Below are 21754 nucleotides of genomic sequence, written 5' to 3' on the forward strand. Positions count from 1 at the left end.
TTGTGATGGCCACTCCAATAACTTGACTTTGTTGTCCTTAAGCCATTTTGCCACAACTTTGGAAGTATGCTTGGGGTCATTGTCCATTTTGGAAGACCCATTTGCGACCAAGCTTTAACTTCCTGACTGATGTCTTGAGATATTGCTTCAATATATCCACATAATTTTCCTCCCTCGTGATGCCATCTATTTTGTGAAGTGCACCAGTCCCTCCTGCAGCAAAGCATCCCCACAACATGATGCTGCCACCCTCGTGTTTCACGGTTGGGATGGTGTTCTTCGGCTTTCAAGCCTCACCATTTTTTCCTCCAAACAGTACGATGGTCATAATGGCCAAACATATCTATTTTTGCTTCATCAGACCAGAGAACAATTCTCCAAAAAGTATGATATTTGTCCCCATGTGCAGTTGCAACCTGTAGTCTGGCTTTGTTTTATGGCGGTTTTATAGGTTAGCAGTAAAACCTTGACATCAGCCCCAGCCTTAACAGTGTAGAGAGGCTAGCACTGGAGTAATATTGATCAAAGTTTGGAGTTCAAGTCAAGATTCTCGCAGCCAAGTTTAGCACTAACTGAAGTTTATTTCGTACTTTATCCGGGTAGACGGAAAGTAGAGCATTGTAGTAGTCTAACCTAGAAGTGACAAAAGCATGGATTACTTTTTCTGCATCCTTTTTGGACAAAGTTTCTGATTTTTGCAATGTTACATAAATGGGGAAAAAAGCGGTCCTTGAAACAGTCTTGATATGCTCGTCAAAAGAGAGATCAGGGTCCAGAGAAACGCCCGAGGTCCTTCAGTTTTATTTGAGACGACTGTACAACCATCAAGATAATTGTCAGATTCAAAAGAAGATCTCTTTGTTTCTTGGGACCTGGAACAAGCTTCTCTGTTTTGTGAACTTCTGACCCACTGGAATTGTGATACAGTGAAATAATCTGTCTGTAAACAATTGTTGGAAAAATGACTTGTGCCATGCACAAAGTAGATGTCTTAACTGACTTGCCAAAAGTATAGTTTTTTTAACAAGAAATTTGGGCAGTAGTTGAAACACTTAGTGTGGAGTCATTAAAACTAATTTATGTAAACTTCCGACTTCAACTGAACTGATGCACAAAACAACGGTGAAATTCAGAACTTTGTTTTTCAGTTCAAATTATTATACAAAATTCTTGCCACCAATTGAATGTTATGTACAGTGGCAAAAACAAGTATGTAAACCCTTTGGAATTACCTGGATTTCTGCTTAAATTAGTCATAACATTTGATCTGATCTTCATCTTAGTTACAACAATAGACACACAGTGTGCTTAAACTAATAACACACAAATTATTGTATTTTTCTTGAATATATTGAATACACAATTTAAACATTCACAGTGTAGGTTGGAAAAAGTATGTGAACGCCTAGGCTAATGACTTCTCCAAAAGCTAATTGGAGTCAGGAGTCAGCTAACCTGGAGTCCAATAAATGAGAAGAGATTGGAGATGTTGGTTAGAGCTGCCCTGCGCTATAAAAAACTCACAGCATTTGCTATTCACAAGAACCGTTGCCTGATGTGAACCATGTCTCGAACAAAAGAGATCTCAGAAGACCTAATATAAAGAAATGTTGACTTGCATAAAGCTGGAAAGGGTTACAAAAGTATCTCTAAAAGCCTTGATGTTCATCAGTCCACGGTAAGACAAATTGTCTATGGAGAATGTTCAGCACTGTTGCTACTCTCCCTAGGAGTGGGCGTCCTGCAAAGATGACTGCAAGAGCACAGCGCAGAATGCTCAATGAGGTTAAGAAGAATCCTGGAGTGTCAGCTAAAGACTTACAGAAATCTCTGGAACATGCTAACATCTCTGTTGACGAGTCTACGATACGTAAAACACTAAACAAGAATGATGTTCATGGAGGACTCCACGGAAGAGTCCACTGCTGTCCAAAACAAAATTGCTGCACTTCTGAAGTTCGCAAAAGAGCACCTGGATGTTCCACAGCGCTTCTGGCAATATATTCTGTGGACAGATGAAACTACAGTTGAGTTGTTTGGAATAAACACACAACACTCACTATGTGGAGAAAAAAAGACACAGCACATCAACCTCATCCCATCTGTAAAATATGGTGAAAGGAGCATCATGGTTTGGGGCTGCTTTGCTGCCTCAGGGCCTGGACAGCTTGCTATCATTGACGGAAAAATGAATTACCAAGTTTATCAAAACTTTTTCCAGGAGAATGTAAAGCTATCTGTCTGCCAATTGAAGCTCAACATCAGTTGGGGGATGCAACAGGACAACAACCCAAAACACAGAAGTAAATCAACAACAAAATGGCTACAACAGAAGAAAATACGCCTTCAGGAGTCCTGACCTCAACCCGATTTTAAAATGCTGTGGCACGACTTCGAAAGCAGTTCACACCAGACCTCCTAAGAATATTGCTGAACTGAAACAGTTTTGTGAAGATGAATGGTCAAAAATTCCTCCTGACCGTTGTGCAGGTCTGATCCGCAACTGCAGAAAACGTTTGGTTGAGGTTATTTCTGCTAAAGGAGGGGTCAACCAGTTATTAAATCCAAATGGTTCCCACCCTAAACTGTCAATTTTTACACGGTGTTCAATAAAGTCTTGAAAATGTATAATTATTTGTTATTAGTTTAAGCAGACTGTTGTCTATTGTTGTGACTTAGATGAAGATCAGATCAAAGTTTATGACCAATTAATTTTTTAAATGCTAGCTTTATTTAACCAGGTAGGCCAGTTAAGAATAAGTTCTCATTTACTACTGCGAACTGGTCAAGAGAAATCAAAGCAGTGCGACAAAAACAACAGAGTTACACATAGGATAAACAAACGTACAGTCAATAACTCAATAGAAAAATCTATATACAGTGTGTGCGAATGAAGTAAGGAGGTAAGGCAATAAATAGGCCGTAGTGGTAAAGTAATTACAATTTATCAATTAACACTGGAGTAATAGATGTGCAGATGAAGATGTGCAAGTAGAAATACTGGTGTGTAAAAGAGCAGAAAAGCAAATATGGGATGAGGTAGGTAGTTGGTTGGATGGGCTATTTATGCATAAATCCAGGTAATTCCAAAGGGTTCACATACTTTTTCTTGCCACTGTATATGGGGGGGGGACAACCATCCTAGCTTTGCAGATTTTGCCACGAGGAGACCAAATCATTAGATCACTTGTTTTGGTACTGCCCATGTGTTGCTTGTTTTTAGTCGCAGGTTCAGGAATGGCTGATGATTGCACCATTTACCTGGAGCTAACTCTTGAAAAGCATTCGTCAATCGATCAATAATGTAATCATAATTTTTGTAAAAATGTTTCTTTAAATTACAATCTGTAGAAACAATGAGAATAGAAAGATTCAGAACTTTTGTGAAAAAATACAGCAGAGTTGAAAAATATATGGCAATTATCAAAACTGAATGTTTGCAGTGATAGATGGGAAGGGTTGAGGGTAGCTCATGGGTGGGACTAAAAACCAAATAAATGTATAAAGGATAACTGTAAAATGTGTGTGTATAAGCTGGAAGTAAAAGCCTAAGTATTGTTGTCCATTATTTTACTCCAATTAGGGGGTGGTAGTGTTAGGGGAACATTTCTAATTATATATATTTTTTTAAATATATATATATATGGGGAATTGGAAATGATGCAGCAATTATATTGATGGAAACAACAATCTATCTGCAGTATTAAAGCTGGTCTACCCCGTAACAAAGAGAGAGGGGAGACAGAACACACACACCCCGCAGAACCTCACTCCTCAGTATCTTTTCATGTCAACGTTTTGTTTCTGAAAGAAAACATGTTTCCATATTCTATCTCCATCTGACATTCTTGTCAGACTTAAATGTGTGTTTTCTTGCACACACTTGATTGAGGATCTCCTGTGGTGCCTCTCTGTACTTCTGTTTTCTCCCCTTGTTCACCTTGGTCAAATTACATTTACATTTAAGTCATTTAGCAGACGCTCTTATCCAGAGCGACTTACAAATTGGTGCATTCACCTTATGACATCCAGTAGAACAGTCACTTTACAATAGTGCATCTAAATCTTAAAGGGGGGGGGGGGTGAGAAGGATTACTTATCCTATCCTAGGTATTCCTTAAAGAGGTGGGGTTTCAGGTGTCTCCGGAAGGTGGTGATTGACTCCGCTGTCCTGGCGTCGTGAGGGAGTCTATCACCACCTTCCGGAGACACCTGAAACCCCACCTCAAATGAGGTCAAGTGAACCTTTCCGTTGTTCAAATATGAATCCTGATGATCACGGTTCACACTGAACACTCAAATCTACCTCCCGGTTATCTCTCCCTCTTCGCTTTCTCTCTTCTTTCATTCTCTGTCCATACACATTCGCAGTTACCCTTTCTCTCTCGCCCATGTCAGTGTTCGCTATATCTTGTTAAAAAGAGTTAGTGAAGCTGAAAGGCCAATCACATTAACATGAGGAGTGACAAGCACAGTGGAGAGAATATGGTGTGAGGGTCAAGTCAGGCGGACACTTCCAAGATTTTAATTGCATATGCCTAATTGCGCTCTTAATTATTATATATAATAACCCTCGGATTTGGAAATAAATTGGAGCAATTACTCACTACTGTTGCTGTGGCGTCTGACAGCTAAAATATCGCCAAAGATTAGCACTTAATCCTGATGCACAGACAGGATCTCAGAGAAACTCTTTGAAGATGAGGGAGTTAAATATCCCCTTCACTCGACAATGTGTAGGCCCGCCTTGGGTGATGGGTTCCAGCCATTTTGCGCTCTGGAGTCTAATCAGTCATGGTACAGGAGGAGAGAGAGAGAGCCGGCCACTCATCTCGGACTGTGGGATGATTTGAATGTTCAGATGGAGAGGGAGCGTGGAGCAGGGTTGACTATTTGGCCAGGGTGCAAATGCTCAGTGTCGCTCGCTCTCACTCTCTGCTGTAAATGTCCTGGGAAGTCAGGGAGCCGAGTTAACCTTGCTTTCATGGCATGCCAGCCTCCACTGCCAGTTTAAAGAGTCTCATTTACAATTACCAACACGGCTCAATCCAAATAATGACTTCAATTAGGCTATTAAAAAGGGCCGGGGTGACAAGGAGACTCACCCTGTCATCTTCAAACGCCCCAATGACTGGCACCCTCAGGTAATGTTTTAATTAAAACGATGGGGACTAGTCTGTTTGCCTGATATAGGTTGTTTTTTCTTTGTGCCCACGTTCACTGTCTGGCATGTCATTGTCTGTTCACTGCTCTGCATCTCGCACTCTCTCTCTGCAACTCGCGCTCTCGCTCTGCATCTCTTGTGCGCTCTCAAAATTCAGTTCAAAGGGCTTTATTGGCATGGCAAACATGTTTTACATTGCCAAAGCAAGTGAAATAGATAACAAACAAAAGTTAAATAAAAAACGAACAGTAAAATGTATACACACAAGTTCCAAAAGAATAAAGACATTTCAAATGTCATTGTCTATATAGTGTTGTAATGATGTGCAAATAGTTCAAGTACAAAACATACATATACGTTGTAGTTACAATGGTGTTTGTTCTTCACTGGTTGCCCTTTTTCTCGTGGCGACAGGTCACAAATCCTGCTGCTATAATGGCGTACTGTGGTATTTCACCCAATAGATATGGGAGTTTATCAAAATTGGATTTGTTTGCAAATTCTTTGTGGGTCTGTGTAATCTGAGGGAAATACAGTTGAAGTCGGAAGTTTCCATACACCTTAGCCAAATACATTTAAACTCTGTTTTTAACGATTCCTGACATTTAATTCTAGTTAAAATTCCCTGTCCTAGGTCAGTTAGGATCACCACTGTATTTTAAGAATGTGAAATGTCAGAATAATAGTAGAGAGAATGATTGATTTATTTCAGCTTTTATTTATTTCATCACATTCCCAGTGGGTCAGAAGTTTACATACACTCAATTAGTATTTGGTAGCGTTGCCTTCGGGTAGCCTTCCACAAGCTTCCCACAATAAGTTGGGTGGATTTTGGCCCATTCCTCATTTTGGCCTCCATGCGCTTTTTCAGTTCTGCCCTCAAATTTTCAATAGGATTTTGAGGTCAGGACTTTGTGATGGACACTCCAATACCTTGACTTTGTTGTCCTTTAGCCATTTTGCCACAACTTGGAAGTATGCTTGGGGTCATTTGTCCATTGGGAATAGCCACTTGCAACCAAGCTTTAACTTGTTAACTGATGTCTTGAGATGTTGCTTCAATATATCCACATCGTTTTCCTACCTCATGATGCCATCTATTGTAAAGTGCACCAGTCCCTCCTGCAGCAAAGCACCCCCACAACATGATGCTGCCACCCTCGTGCTTCATAGTTGGGATGGTGTTCTTTGGCTTGCAAGCCTCCTCCTTTTTCCTCCAAACATAACGATGGTCTTTATGGCCAAACAGTTCTATTTTTGTTTTATCAGACCAGAAGACATTTCTCCAAAAAGTACGATCTTTGTCCCTATGTGCAGTTGCAAACCGTAGTCTGGCTTTTTTATGGCGGTTTTGGAGCAGTGGCTTCTTCCTTGCTGAGCGGCCTTTCAAGTTATGTCGATATAGGACTCGTTTTAGTGTGGATATAGATACTTTTGTACCTGTTTCCTCCAGCATCTTCACATGGTCCTTTGCTGCTGTTCTAGGATTGATTTGTACTTTTCGCACCACAGTATGTTCATCTATAGGAGACACAACGCGTCTCCTTCCTGAGCGGTATGACGGCTGCGTGGTCCCATGGTGTTTATACTTGCGTACTATTGTTTGTACAGATGAACGTGGTACCTTCAGGTGTTTGGAAATTGCTCCCAAGGATGCATCCACAGGTACACATCCAATTGACTAAAATGAACAATTAGCCTATCAGAAGCTTCTAAAGCCATGACATAATTTTCTGGAATTTTCCAAGCTGTTTAAAGGCACAGTCAACTTAGTGTATGTAAACTTCTGACCCACTGGAATTGTGATACAGTGAATTATAAGTGAAATAATCAATTGTTGGAAAAATGACTTGTCATGCACGAAGTAGATGTCCTAACTAGAGGTCGACCGATATGATTTTTCAATACCGATACCGATTATTGGAGGACCTGAAAAGTCGATGCCGATTTAACAGGCAGTCTGCGTAACAGGCAGTCTCCTTGTGTAGTGCAACGAGAGAGAGGCAGGTCGTTATTGCGTTGGACTAGTTAACTGTAAGATTGGATCCCCCGAGCTGACAAGGTGAAAATCTGTCATTCTGCCCCTGAACGAGGCAGTTATTAACCCACCGTTCCTAGGCCGTCATTGAAAATAAGAATGTGTTCTTAACTGACTTGCCTAGTTAAATAAAGATTAAATACAGGTGTAAAAAATATATTTGAAAAAATCTGCAAAATCAGTGTCCAAAAATACCGATTGTTATGAAAACTTGAAATCAGCCCTAATTAATCTGCCATTACAATTAATCGGTCGACCTCTAGTCCTAACTGACTTGCCAAAACTATAGTTTGTTAACAAGAAATTTGTGGAGTGGTTGAAAAATGAGTTTTAATGAGTTCAACCTTAAGTTACGTGTATGTAAACTTCTTACTTCAACTGTGTGCGTCTCTGTGGTCATACATCTAGCAGGAGGTTAGGAATTGCAGCTCAGTTTCCACCTCATTTTGTGAGCAGTGTGCACATAGCAGGTCTAATCTTGAGAGCCTGGTCTGCCTTCGGCGGCCTTTCTCAATAGCAAGGCTATGCTCACTGAGTCTTTACATAGTCGAAAATTTCCTTAATTTTGGGTCAGTCACAGTGGTCAGGTATTCTGCCACTGTGTACTCTCTGTTTAGGACCAAAATAGCATTCTAGTTTGTTCTGTTTTTTGGCTAATTCTTTCCAACGTGTCAAGTAATTATCTTTTTGTTTTCTCATGATTTGGTTGGGTCAAATTGTTTTGCTGTCCTGGGGCTCTGTGGGGTCTGTCTGTGTTTGTGAACAGAGCCCCAGGACCAGCTTGCTTAGGGGGTTCTTCTCCAGGTTTATTTCTCTGGAGGTGATGGCTTTGTTATGGAGGTTTGGGAATAGCTTCCTTTTAGGTGGTTGTAGAATTTAACGGCTCTTTTCTGGATTTTGATCATTAGCGGGTATCGGCCTAATTCTGCTCTGCATGCATTATTTGGTGTTTTACGTTGTATTTTTACAGAATTCAGTGTCCCATTTGGAGAATTCTTAGTTGGTGAGCGGACCCCAGACCTCACAACCATAAAGGGCAATGGGTTCTATAACTCATTCAATAATTTTTTGCCTGATCCTAATTGGTGTGTCAAATTTTGTGTTAATTTTTATGGCATAGAAGGCCCTTGTCTCTCAGATCATTCACAGCTTTGTCGAGGTTACCTGTGGCGCTGATGTTTAGGCTGAGGTATATATTGTTTTTTGTGTACTCTAGATGGAATTTGTGGTCCTAGCAATGGGACCTTTTTTGGAACACCATTATTTTTGTCTTACTGAGATTCACTGTCAGGGCCCAGGTCTGACAGAATCTGTGCAGAAGATCTAGGTGGTACTGTTGGGCCTCCTTGGTTGGGGACAGAAGCACCAGATCATCAGCAAAAAGTAGACATTTGACTTCTGATTCTAGTATGGTGAGGCCGAATGCTGCAGACTGTTCTAGTGCCCTCACCAATTCATTGTTATATACAGTACCTGTTAAAAGTTTGGACACACCTACTCATTCAAGGGTTTTTCTTTATTTTTTCACTATTTTCTACATTGTCAAAAAGTAGTGAAGACCTCAACTATGAAATAACACATATGGAATCATGTAGTAACCCAAAAAGTGTTCAACAAATAAAAATACATTTTAGATTCTATAAAGTAGCCACCCTTTGCCTTGATGACAGCTTTGCACACTCTTGGCATTCTCTCAACCAGCTTCACCTGGAATGCTTTTACAACAGTCTTGGAGGAGTTTCCACATATGCTGAGCACTTGTTGGCTGCTTTATGGTTCCAACACGGCGGCTGGAACTAAAAATCTCCAATTTGGACTCCTGATTAAAGGACAGATTTCCACGATCTAATGTCCATTGCTCGTGTTTTTTTACCTAAACAAGTCTCTTCTTCTAATTGGTGTCCTTTAGTAGTGGTTTCTTTGCAGCAATTCAACCACGAAGGCCTGATTCACGCAGTCTCCTCTGAACAGTTGATGTAGAGATGTCTGTTACTTGAACTCTGTGAAGCATTTATTTGGGCTGCAATAGCTGATGCTGGTACCTCTAATGAACTTATCCCCTGCAGCAGAGGTAACTGAGAGCCAGTTTCATCATAGCGCTTGATGGTTTCTGCGACTGCACTTAAAGAAACTTTGAAAGTTCATGAAACTTCATGTCTTAAAGTGATGATGGACTGTCGTTTCGCTTTGCTTATTTGAGCTGTTCTTGCCATAACATGGACTTGGTCTTTTACCAAATAGGACTATCTTCTGTATACCACCCCTACCTTGTCACAACACAACTGTTTGGCTCAAACGCATTAAGAAGGAAAGAAATTCCATTATTTAACTTTTAACAAGGCACATTGGTTAATTGAAATGCATTCCTCATGAAGCTTGATTGAGAGCTGGCTAAGAGTGTGAAAAACGGTCATCAAGGCAATGGGTGGCTACTTTGAAAAATCGCAAATGTTTTGATTGGTTTAACACTTTTTAGTTTACCGTAATTGCTGGACTATTAAAACCTGTTAGGGATCATGCGAATTTTCGCTGCTTTTTGTTAAAAATCGTGCAACATTTCAAAGTCCTGCTACTCATGCCAGGAATATAGTATATGCATATGATAAGTATGTGTGTATAGAAAACACTCCGAAGTCTCTAAAACTGGTTAAATCGTGTCTGTGGCTATAACATAACGTGTTTGAGTAAAAATCCCTCGAAAAACTGTTAGCCAAAAACACAAAAAAAATATCAATCCGCCAGTCAATGTATTGTCTAAGGCAACAGAAAATAAATGAGGATGCCCTGTAAACGCCTACAGCTTCCACACGATGTCGCCAGTACTGGCATTAAAAGTTTGCTTTATCCTTGGTTTGATGACGTTTTGGCCCTTCCTGTTTTAGGCTCACCACAGGATGTTGTGAAATTGTAAACAATGGACGATGATTTCAAGACTTGCTGCTATCGAATACAGATCGCCCCGTGATCAATTTTATAGATTATTAACGTTTATTAATACCTAAAGTTGGTTTAGAAAAGTAGTTTGAAGTGATTTGTAAAAGTTTATAGGCAACTTTTGCAATTTTAAAAAGTGACATTGCGTCTTGGAAAATGGAATATTCCTGGATCAGACCGGTCTAAGGAAAACGACATTTTGGCTATACAATGACGGATTTAATCGGGAAAAAGACCCAATTGTGATATTTATGGGATATATAGGAGTGCCAAGAAAGAAGCTCATCAAAGGTAATGAATGTTTTATATTTTATTTCTGCGTTTTGGGTAGCGCCGGCTACTGCAAAATCTGTTGTTTTAGGTGACGTTCCAGTATTTTGGGGGGTGCATGCTATCAGATAATAGCTTCTCATGCTTTCGCCGAAAAGCATTTTACAAATCTAACTTGGTGGCTAGATTCACAATGAGTGTATTTTAATGAAAGTTTGAGTTTTATCAAAAACTATAGGTGGCGCTCTTGAAAGAGCGGAACCAAATCCCTAACAAGTTTAAGCGCACCTGAATATAAACCGCACCCACTGAATTATTTAAAAATGTATTTTGTACATAAATAAGCTGCACATGTCTATAAGCTGCAGGTGCCTACCGGGACATTGAAACAAATTAACTTTACACAGCCTTTAAACGAAACACGGCTTGTAACAAAAATTCAACAGTAGCCTACCAAGAAAGTCATTGGTCACTATCTTCCTCCTCCTGTGCACTGAAACCACTGAAGTCATCTCCTTCGGTGTCGGAGTTGAATAGCCTCAGAATTGTTTCATTGTTTCAAAATGTTGTCGTAATTGTGTCTGGGTGGCATATGCACCAATTTGTAAGTCGCTCTGGATAAGAGCGTCTGCTAAATGACTTAAATGTAAATGTAAATATTGGGAAGGGAATGCTGTCACCTCCAGGTAGGTGTTTGTCAACCTGTGTGCTGAGGTTGTCTGTCGGGTTCTTGTCCAGTTCTGGCATTGAGGTCGCCACAGACGACCTCAATGAGACAAGGATGCAGCTTGAGGTCGCTTTTTGCATCCTTGTCCTTGAGCCTGGAAATTGTTGATCTCCTCCTCTAGGATGGAGAAGTTGTCATCGTTAAAGTATGGGGATTCTATTGGGTTGTCGTGACGTGACTATCATTAATGTGATGACTGTTATTCATTGAATAATTCACGAATTCACCTACTACGTTTTAATTGTTATTAGATTAAATTAATCATGTAACAATTAACTCATTAGGAATTTGGGGCACCACGGGAAAAGTTGTTAAACCAGTTACCGTCTCCCGAATTAAACTCAAGAATATATAGATATAACAGTCACTAATTAATAATTTCCTCATATCAGTCTCATTCTGAACGTTACAGACTTCGTGAATCTGCACAAACCTGAGTCTCACTGATCATTCCGTACCACACACATTGATTTGATTATTTTACAAACTAACTAAATGATAACATAGGATACACCCACACCCACACACGCAGTAGGTTATTGATTAGTAACTTAGTCCGCTAGGGACCTGTTGTCATCGTATTAACACAATATGACACTTGTTACACAATATGGAGAGTTCAAAAGAGAAGCAACACTTGGATATATTTGGAAACTATGCTTACAGTAGCGCTAATACATTACCCCGAATTGCTGCTCTTTGGGTGAGAAGTCACGTATGTATTTACGTGTTGGAGGTCTTCGTTGGGCTCAGGCCATTGTGGGCAGGGTTGCGCTTCGTGAGTAGGGTTCGATTGGGCCCCATTTCTTCGGATGGCCCTCACCTTCATTCTCAGGTGTAAGTCTCTGATTGTTCACGAGGTCACAATATCCTTCTTAGTTGTCTGTTTACTTGCACTCATCTGGAAGAGTGGTCTTCTGAGGACGGCTAATCAGCCATGTTGATGATCCCGGAGTGGGGATGAGAGCAGTGTAGGCAACGATGATTTGAAGAGAATAACCGGATGGTCCTACTTAAATTCACTGTCTTAGATACAGTACTTAGAACAGCTACTCAACAGTAGCATTGGATTGTTAGAGGATCTTTTGTCTTCAACCTTGTGTTGCGTTCCGGGGTCGTGACTAATGTGGACCAAGCTGCAGCTTGTGGTCCGTCTAGTCCGATATATTTATTCTTAATTTGATCCTGTATACCCTCTTGTAAAAAGGGGTGTCTACGTCATGCTGACACAATCCCTGGGCTCCCTGGAGCGTGGCTAGTTACTAAGCACGGTATCATCTTTTACTATGATCTCGTTAGAGAACTAAAATCACAATCTTATCGTCACAAAAACATTGTCTTTATCCTTGATATTTCTACACAACGTAAAGGATGTAAACCAGATGGACACAGTGTAAAAGCTCTAAGTTACAATGTTTTCTGTATAACGTCTTCATACAACTTTTAATGACATCACAAAATAGGCATTCATTTTCCATATTCAATCTCTCATCATTCCCAACAATTGGATGTTGAAATATATTGTCCCAGTGTCCATTGTTAGATGTTGAAGTTTTGGGCGGCAAACTCTTCTGTAACAAAGTGACAATCCATTCGCCCAAACTAGAGACCAGGATGGAGTTGGTCTGCTGCATTATAATTTACGATTGACGTGAGGTGTCATAAAATCCCCAAACTCTCTGCATCTCTCTCTCTCTGCATCTCTCTCTCTCGCTCTCTCTCTCTCTGCATCTCTCTCTTGCTCTCTCTCTCTGCATCTCTCTCTTGCTCTCTCTCTCTGCATCTCTCTCTTGCTCTCTCTCTCTGCATCTCTCTCTTGCTCTCTCTCTGCATCTCTCGCTCTCTGCATCTCTCTTGCTCTCTTTCTCTCTTGCTCTCTTTCTCTCTTGCTCTCTCTCTCTCTGCCTCTCTCTCTGCCTCTCTCTCTGTCTCTCTCTCTGTCTCTCTCTCTGCCTCTCTCTCTGCCTCTCTCTCTCTCTCTCTCTCTGCATCTCTCTCTTGCTCTCTCTCTTGCTCTCTCTCTTGCTCTCTCTCTCTCTCCATCTCGTGCTCTCTCTCTCTCCATATCTCTCCATCTCTCTCTGCATCTCTCTCTCTCTCTGCATCTCTCTCTCTCTGCATCTCTCTCTCTCTCTCTCTCTCTCTCTCTCTCTCTCTCTCTCTCTCTCTCTCATCTCGCTCTCTCTCTCTCTCTGCATCTCTCTCTCTCTCCATCTCTCTCTGCATCTTGCTCACTCTCTCTCTGCATCTTGCTCTCTGTTCCTTTAATCTGTTTCTAACACCATGGGACAACATCTCCACTGGTCTGTGGTCCTTTCATGTCATCCTCTCTTTAGCATAATTGGCCGTCCGTTTGTCTGACTGCATACATGTCCCTCTGTCTATGCTTAAGCACTTTATAACGGCATTAGACCCATCTCCTCTAGTCTGCTAGTCTGTGTGGCTTTTCGTGTCATTGTTCATTGGCCGTAGAGTCTCCGACAGATCATTATCCTATGGGGGAGAACGGAAGGAACGAGGAAGAGAGAAGGGGAGCCCGCCCGGATCTGTGTGCGGGGAGCACAGCCTTTATATTAAGCCTTGTTTAATTAGACATTTTCTTTCTGTCCTCCCCTCCTCCCCATTTGTTTGTTTAGCTCTGTTGTTTTATGGGAGGAAGGGGAAGGAGGGGAGGGAAGGCAGTAGACAGAAGTGAGGTTGACATAGGATTACTGTTAATAAGCAGCTGAGGGACATGGGGGGGGATGGGCTCCAGGGACTTTATGGCTTTTCATTACTGAGGTTTTATCATTCAAATGGTTCTCATCTGCTCTGAAACAATATGAGTCTTGACGACACACGGTGTGTTGTAACTTCAGTCAGGTTGGGTTTCTATAAATGCTGAGATACATGGAGAGCACAGGAGGTTGGTGGCACCTTAATTGGGGAGGACGGGCTCGTGGTAATGGCTGGAGCGGAATCTGTGGAATGGTATCAAATACATCCAACACGGAGTTTCCATGCGTTTGCCATTCTATTGACTCTGTTCCAGCCATTATTATAAGCCGCCGTCCTCTCAGCAGCCTCCTGTGATAGAGGCAGTAAGATAGATCGATGGGATTGACAGATAAATGGATGGATCGATTCACATTCATTAGTTTTTTTCTCACATAGAGTTAAGATGTTAAAAGAGCTTTTCTGCTCCATTAGTCCCAAATAAAGGTCCTCCTCATCCTCCTGTCATTGAATAATGTCTGCTGGGATGAATGGCTTTTCATTAGTAACATAATTAGGAACTGCAGGCAGTGTTCAACATGGTCCATCACGGCAGCACAGCAGCTCATAGCACCATTAGACTGTGGTCAAAAATCTGTTTCTCGCTCTTTGCTTATTCTGAGAGAAACATTTCAATCAAAGCGTGCCCGTTGCCTTAGGGGAAAGATGGCTGTTGAAGGTCAGTTGAAATTTAAACGGCAGTAATTAGATTGCTGATTAGTCATTGCCTCCCAATGCAACTCTGAGAAATGGCTTATTGTGCTGTGGGTGTGTGGAGGTAGGCTTGACAAGAGAAGGGAATGCCAGTGGCGCGTGTTGACTTAATGTCACCCATCCATTTAGCTTCCGCTCTGGTTGGCCTGGCAGGCACTGGAAACGCCAGGCTCATTCATCTCAGGTCTCCCACTCAGCGGCCACGCACATGGATTCTGTCATACCCCCCTGACACACACACACACATGTGTGCACTTTAACACAGACAGACGGACATAAACAACCACACACACACACTACAGAAACAACGACACACACACAACCACCCACACCTGCAAATGCTCTCACTCCCCAGGGCGGTCATGCGTGCACATACACTCAGCCCACTCTGAAAAGCCCTGTGATTGATTGACAGACCCCAGCAGTTATTGGTATTCCAGCAGTGAGCCGCACCCACTATGAGTGACAATCTGATGGATGTTTTTGCAGGTCCAGACTCCTCATCCATTTTAAAACATTTCACCCGTCTCTCTGTCTTTTCTCCTTCTGTCTCCATCAGAAGGGCATCCCTATTGGCCAGTTCTGCTACGACTTCAATGAGAAGACAGAAGAGCTCAAGGAAGGGAATCCCTCTGCCCATCCAGATTCATGTTAAGGTGTGTTAAAAATACTACTCACTCAGTGTACCCAGCCGTGCCCCCTACAGCTTACCCTTTCAGAGATCCTGCCTGATTTCACTGGCTGCATACCATTACCCAAGAACCTCCATTATTCATACTGTTCCACTGAAGTAAGCTTTTCCGTTTGCATTCATTAATCTAGCGTTTTCCGGGGGGACGTAAAAATCTCCAAGAATATCGCGTGTATAAGAGGATAGAATCATCGTAAAGAGGATAGAATCATCGTAAAGTGTCTTTTATGATTTTTTTCCCATATGGTATTAATTTTTCATATCTCATACAGCAGTGTTTTTTGTTAATCATTTTCAAAGTCCTCTATCCAATTATACATGCATTGATGTCAGTGCATATGTGGAATATCTAATGAGGGAACAGATTAAGCCTTGTAAACCCCATAGGCATTGACTTTGACAGAAAGACTCAGAACTTTGTCCAACCCACCTGCAGCCTCGCTCTTACTCACGGGCTCCATCTGCTGGTCACTACAAGCATCTCCTCACTACCCAAATGTCCTTTTGTGTATATAAAGGGGGATACCTTGTCGGCTGTACAACCGACTGCATTCAACTAAAATGTGTTTTAACGCATTTAACCCAACCCCTTTAAATCAGAGAGGTGCGGAGGGCTGCCTTAACCCCTTTAAATCAGAGAGGTGCGGAGGGCTGCCTTAACCCCTTTAAATCAGAGAGGTGCGGAGGGCTGCCTTAACCCCTTTAAATCAGAGAGGTGCGGAGGGCTGCCTTAACCCCTTTAAATCAGAGAGGTGCGGAGGGCTGCCTTAACCCCTTTAAATCAGAGAGGTGCGGAGGGCTGCCTTAACCCCTTTAAATCAGAGAGGTGCGGAGGGCTGCCTTAACCCCTTTAAATCAGAGAGGTGCGGAGGGCTGCCTTAACCCCTTTAAATCAGAGAGGTGCGGAGGGCTGCCTTAACCCCTTTAAATCAGAGAGGTGCGGAGGGCTGCCTTAATCCACATCCACGTCTTCGGCGCCCGGGGAACAGTGGATTAACTGCCTTGATCAGGGGCAGAACGACAGGTTTTTACCTTGTCAGCTCGGGGATTCGATCCACCAACCGTTTGGTTACTAACCCAATGCTCGTAGAATTTCCCTTGCCGTGTCGATCTACTGAGTATTGTTTGTCATGCTTTATATAATACACTATATATACACCAGTATTTGGACACCTCTTCAAATTAGTATTTGGATATTTCAGTTTCACCCATTGCTGATAGTTGTATAAAATCAAGCACACAGCCATGCAATCTCCGTAGACAAACATAGGCAGTAGAATGGCCTTACTGAAGAGCTCAGTGACTTTCAACGTGGCACTGTTATAGGATGCCACCTTTCCAACAAGTCAGTTCATCTAGGAGCAGCAACGGCTCAGCCGCGGAGTGGTAGGCCACACAAGCTCACAGAACGGGACCTCCGTCTGTCCTCGGTTGGAACTCTCACTACAGAGTTCCAAACTACCTCTGGAAGCAACGTCAGCACAAAAACTGTTCATCGGGAGCTTCATGAAATGGATATCCATGGCTGAGCACAAGGCAAAGATCACCATGTGCAATGCCAAGCGTCGGCAGGAATGGTGTAAAGCTCACCGCCAATGGACTCTGGAGCAGTGGAAACGCGTTCTCTAGTGTGATGAATCATGCTTTACCATCTGGCAGTCTAGTCTGACTGACAAATCTGGGTTTGGCGGATGCCAGGAGAACACTATTTGCCCCAATACATAGTGCCAACTGTAAAGTTTGGTGGAGGATGGTCTTGGGCTGTTTTTCATGGTTTGGGCTAGGTCCCTTAGTTCCAGTAAAGGGAAATCTTAACGCTACAGCATCCAATGACATTCTATACAATTCTGTGCTTCCAACTTTGTGGCATCAGTTTGGGGAAGGCCCTTTCCTGTTTCAGCATGACAATACTTGTCCTGGCCTCAACCCCATCAAACACCTTTGGGATGATTTGGAACGCCAACTGCAAGCCAGGCCTAATTGCCCAGACTTGGTTTAGCTAGTATAGTGCAAGTGTCTCTCTCACTGGCATGCCACAGGGCTGTTGGAACCTCGATCAGTCTTGTGTTCATTGTTCCTTCATTTCTTTCCCCCTGTCTCTGACTCATCCTGTTCAACAAAAAGGTAGGAGCAGTAGCAAATCAAGAGTAATTCTCAGATGTTGCTATTGTCCGCCAGATCGATGCCAGGAGATTTAGGCCATCCCAGTGAATGGCTATTTCATAAAAGAAAAATGGTGTCATTTCATTGTGAGGTCACTGATGATAGATAATTCCATTGACAAGCTAATGCAGAACAGAGGCTGTGAGAGCAACTTCCACTTCATACAGCTTCCGTTCCACTTTGATCACACTTTGATTGATGGATTAAAACGCATCTTAAATGAACCCTCTTCCCTACTCTCTTGATCTAGCTCTCTTTCATGTCTTACTCTTTCTCACTGCAGCCTGACAGGATGTATGACCTGAAGATCGGCCAACCCACAGTGTCTTACTTCCTCAAGCAGGGGGCTGGCATCCAGAAAGGGGGCCAGTAAAACTGGCAAGGTTTGGACATTGTTGGCTGGTTTCCCCCCCTCACTCCATCTCTGTAGCCGGCTGTCTGAGGCCAGGCCCGTACCGGACGGGCAGACTCAGACGTCTCACACAGGGCGTTGAGGTGGAGATTGGACTTCTTTGATTGATGATATATTTATGATCCGGGGGGGGGGGGGGGGGGGGCTTTAAGCCAGGCAATTACAGGCAGGAGGAAGGTAGTATGAAAAGTGGTGGGCTAAGGAAAGAGAATTATGGATTTCCTCCTTCTGTGCCTTCTCCTCCCTTTGATCACTTCCTCGTTTTTTTCCTCCACACTCTGCCCTCCTTTTTGGTCCTTACCCTTTCACTTTCTTCCACCCTTCTCTCCCCTCGGTTTCTTCATCCTCTTTCCACTTTGGACTCTTATCTCTTTCTCCATCTCTAGGCTATGAGACAGCCGGGAGGGTGTCTGTGGAGAGCTGTGTATGAGATCGCTCAGGTCAAGGCACAGGACGAGGCCTTCAAGATGCAGAATGCTTCCTTAGAGACGGTCGTCAAGAGCATCATCGGCTTGGCTCGCTCGTTGGGCGTTGAGATCATCAACGAGTAAGACTCTTGTCTCAAAGTGCCCAGTGTCATTAACATTGGAACAATACTTGGCATTGAAAAACTCATTCTCTGTTGTACTCCCAGGTACACTACCGTTCAAACGTTTGGGGTCTCTTAGAAATGTCCTTGTTTTTTGAAATAAAAATAAAAACATTTGTCCATTAAAATAACTTAATTGATCAGAAATACAGTGTAGACATTGTTAATGTTGTAAATTACTATTGTAGCTGGAAACTGCTTAAAAAAAATGGAATATCTACATAGGCCCATTATCAGCAACCATCACTCATCTCATTGATCATCCCTAAAGCCAACACCTCATTCGGCCGCCTTTCATTCCAGTACTCTGCTGCCTGTGACTGGAACGAATTGCAAAAATCGCTGAAGTTGGAGACTTTTATCTCCCTCACCAACTTCAAACATCAGCTATCTGAGCAGCTAACCGATCGCTGCAGCTGTACATAATCTATTGGTAAATAGCCCACCCATTTTCACCTACCTCATCCCCACAGTTTTTATTTATTTACTTTTCTGCTCTTTTGCACACCAATATCTCTACCTGTACATGATCATCTGATCATTTATCACTCCAATGTTAATCTGCAATATTGTAATTATTCGCCTACCTCCTCATGCCTTTTGCACACATTGTATATAGACTCCCCTTATTTTCTCTACTGTGTTATTGACTTGTTAATTGTTTACTCCATGTGTAACTCTGTGTTGTCTGTTCACACTGCTATGCTTTATCTTGGCCAGGTCGCAGTTGCAAATGAGAACCTGTTCTCAACTAGCCTACCTGGTTAAATAAAGGTGAAATAAAAATAAAATAAAAAATGTGTTCCAATGGCACGTTGTGTAAGCTAATCCAAGTTGATCATTTTAAAAGGTCATTAGAAAACCCTTTTGCAATTATGTTAGCACAGCTGAAAACTGTTCTGCTGATTTTAAAGAAGCAATAATATTGGCCGCCTTTAGACTAGTTGAGTATCTGGAGAATCAGCATTTGTGGGTTCGATTACAGGCTCAAAATGACCAGAAACAAAGACCTTTCTTCTGAAACTCGTCAGTCTATTCTTGTTCTGAGAAATTAGTCTTTTCCATGCTAGAAATTGGCAAGAAACTGAAGATCTCATACAGCGTGGTGTTAACTACTCCTTCACAGAACAGCGCAAACGGGCTCTAACCAGAATAGAAAGAGGCCCCGGTGCACAACTGAGTAAAAGGACAAGTACATTAGTGTCTAGTTTGAAAAACAGACTCCTCACAAGTCCTCAACTGGCAGCTTCGTTAAATAGTACACGCAAAACACCAGTCTCAACGTCAACAGTGAAGAAGCAACTCTGGGATGCTGGCCTTCTAGGCATAGTTGCAAAGAAAAAGCCATATCTCAGACTGGCCAATAAAAGATTAAGATGGGCAAAAGAACACAGACATTGGACAGAGGAAGATTGGAAAAAAGTGTTATGGACAGACAAATCTAAGTTTGAGGTGTTCGGATCACAAAGAACATTCGTGAGACGCAGAAAAAATGAAAAGATGCTGGAGGAGTGCTTGACACCATCTGTCAAGAATGGTGGAGTCAATGTGATGGTCTGGGGGTGCAGTGCTTGGTGGTAATACAGTGCTTTGGTGGTAAAGTGGGAGATTTGTACAGGGTAAAGGGGATCTTTCTGTAGCTCAGTTGGTAGAGCATGGCGCTTGTAACGCCAGGGTAGTGGGTTCAATCCCCGGGACCACCCATACGTAGAATGTATGCACACATGACTGTAAGTCGCTTTGGATAAAAGCGTCTGCTAAATGGCATATATTTATTATTATTATATTATCTTGAAGAAGGAAGGCTATCACTCCATTTTGCAACGCCATGCCATAACCTGTGGACGGTGCTTAATTGGTGCCAATTTCCTCCTCCAACAGGACAATGACACAAAGCACAGCTCCAAACTATGCAAAGTCTATTTAGGGAAGAAGCAGTCAGCTGGTATTCTGTCTATAACGTAGTGGCCAGCACAGTCACCGGATCTGAGAGGTGCTTCAGGAAGCATGGGGCATCTTTCAAGATTACCTCAACAAATTGACAACTAGAATGCCGGAGGTCTGCAAGGCTGTAATTGCTAGAAATGGAGTATTCTTTGACGAAAGCGAAGTTTAAAAGACACAATTATTATTTAAATGAAAAATCATTATTTATAACCTTGTCAACGTCTTGACTATTTCCTATTCATTTTCACTATTTCCTATTCCTATTCATGTATGTTTTCATGGAAAACGAGGACATTTCTAAGTGACCCCAAACTTTTGAATGGTTGTGTATGTGTTGACGGACTGGAATGAAGTGCCATTCTCATCATTGGCAAATGGTACTGTCGTGACGCACCACTATTCAGTTAGGACCACTGTATCGTTGATAAAAAATAGTTGTGCCACTTTATTCACTTTTTGTCTTATTTTCCTCTCTCTCTCTCTCTCTCTCTCTCTCTCTGTCTCTCACCCTGTCTCGCCTTACCTTCCTCCCTCTCATCCCTCCTTCAGTTTATCGGCAGAGGAGTCGAACACTTTCCTGAAGGAGAGGCTGAGAGCCGAGGCTGCAGCTGAAGCAGAGTCAGTGAAGAAATGAGGACCACCCCATATCCTACATATGCATTTATACTGACCCTGTACTGTACACAATCACATACACACGTTCTGTCATAACTGTCATTTACAGTAGATCTGTATTTCTTAGCAAAATAAACTTGTATGATTTTAAGTGTAGTTGAGTGTGTTTTTATGCCAATTTTCTCAACGAGATTCATGTTTTCTCTAGAGTTTATTAAATACAAACAATGTGCAGAAGATGATTTAATGAATGTATCTCATCTCTCAATATTGGCATCAAACCAAGCTGTATTAAAGGAATGTGTTATAAAAATTGCTGCATCTTCTTTCATTTACCATCTATCAAATTAAAAAATGGTTGAATGGTCCAGGAAAAGTGGTTTTCCTGTTCTTTATATACACTTAAGTATACCAAACATTAAGAACACCTTAATATTGAGTTACATGGCCCATGTCTCCAGTGCTTCCCACAGTTGTCAAGTTGGCTAGATGTCCTTTGGGTGGTGGGCCATTCTTGATACAAAAGGAAACTGTTGAGCATGAAAAAAAACAGCAGGTTTGCAGTTGTTGACACAAACCGGTGCGCCTGGCACATACTACCATACTCTGTTCAAAGGCACTTAAGGCTTAAAAGTACTTCTTTAACCTGTGTTGTGTCTTTGGCTTTGCCCGATTAAGTGATATGACGTGCTATTCTATAAAATAATTTATCTGTAATTAATATTACCTGATTGAG

The 21754-nt window shown here is 42.1% G+C and overlaps 1 pseudogene; it reads left to right on the top strand.

Annotated features, from left to right (window-relative positions):
- The window catches only part of LOC124010669, a 64084-nt pseudogene extending 42751 nt beyond the window's left edge, over window positions 1-21333 (top strand).
- Window positions 21334-21754: the final 421 nt, after the last annotated feature.

This window comes from Oncorhynchus gorbuscha, linkage group LG23 (genome assembly GCF_021184085.1).
Source record: "Oncorhynchus gorbuscha isolate QuinsamMale2020 ecotype Even-year linkage group LG23, OgorEven_v1.0, whole genome shotgun sequence".
In the NCBI taxonomy this organism is placed as follows: Eukaryota; Metazoa; Chordata; class Actinopteri; order Salmoniformes; family Salmonidae; genus Oncorhynchus; species Oncorhynchus gorbuscha.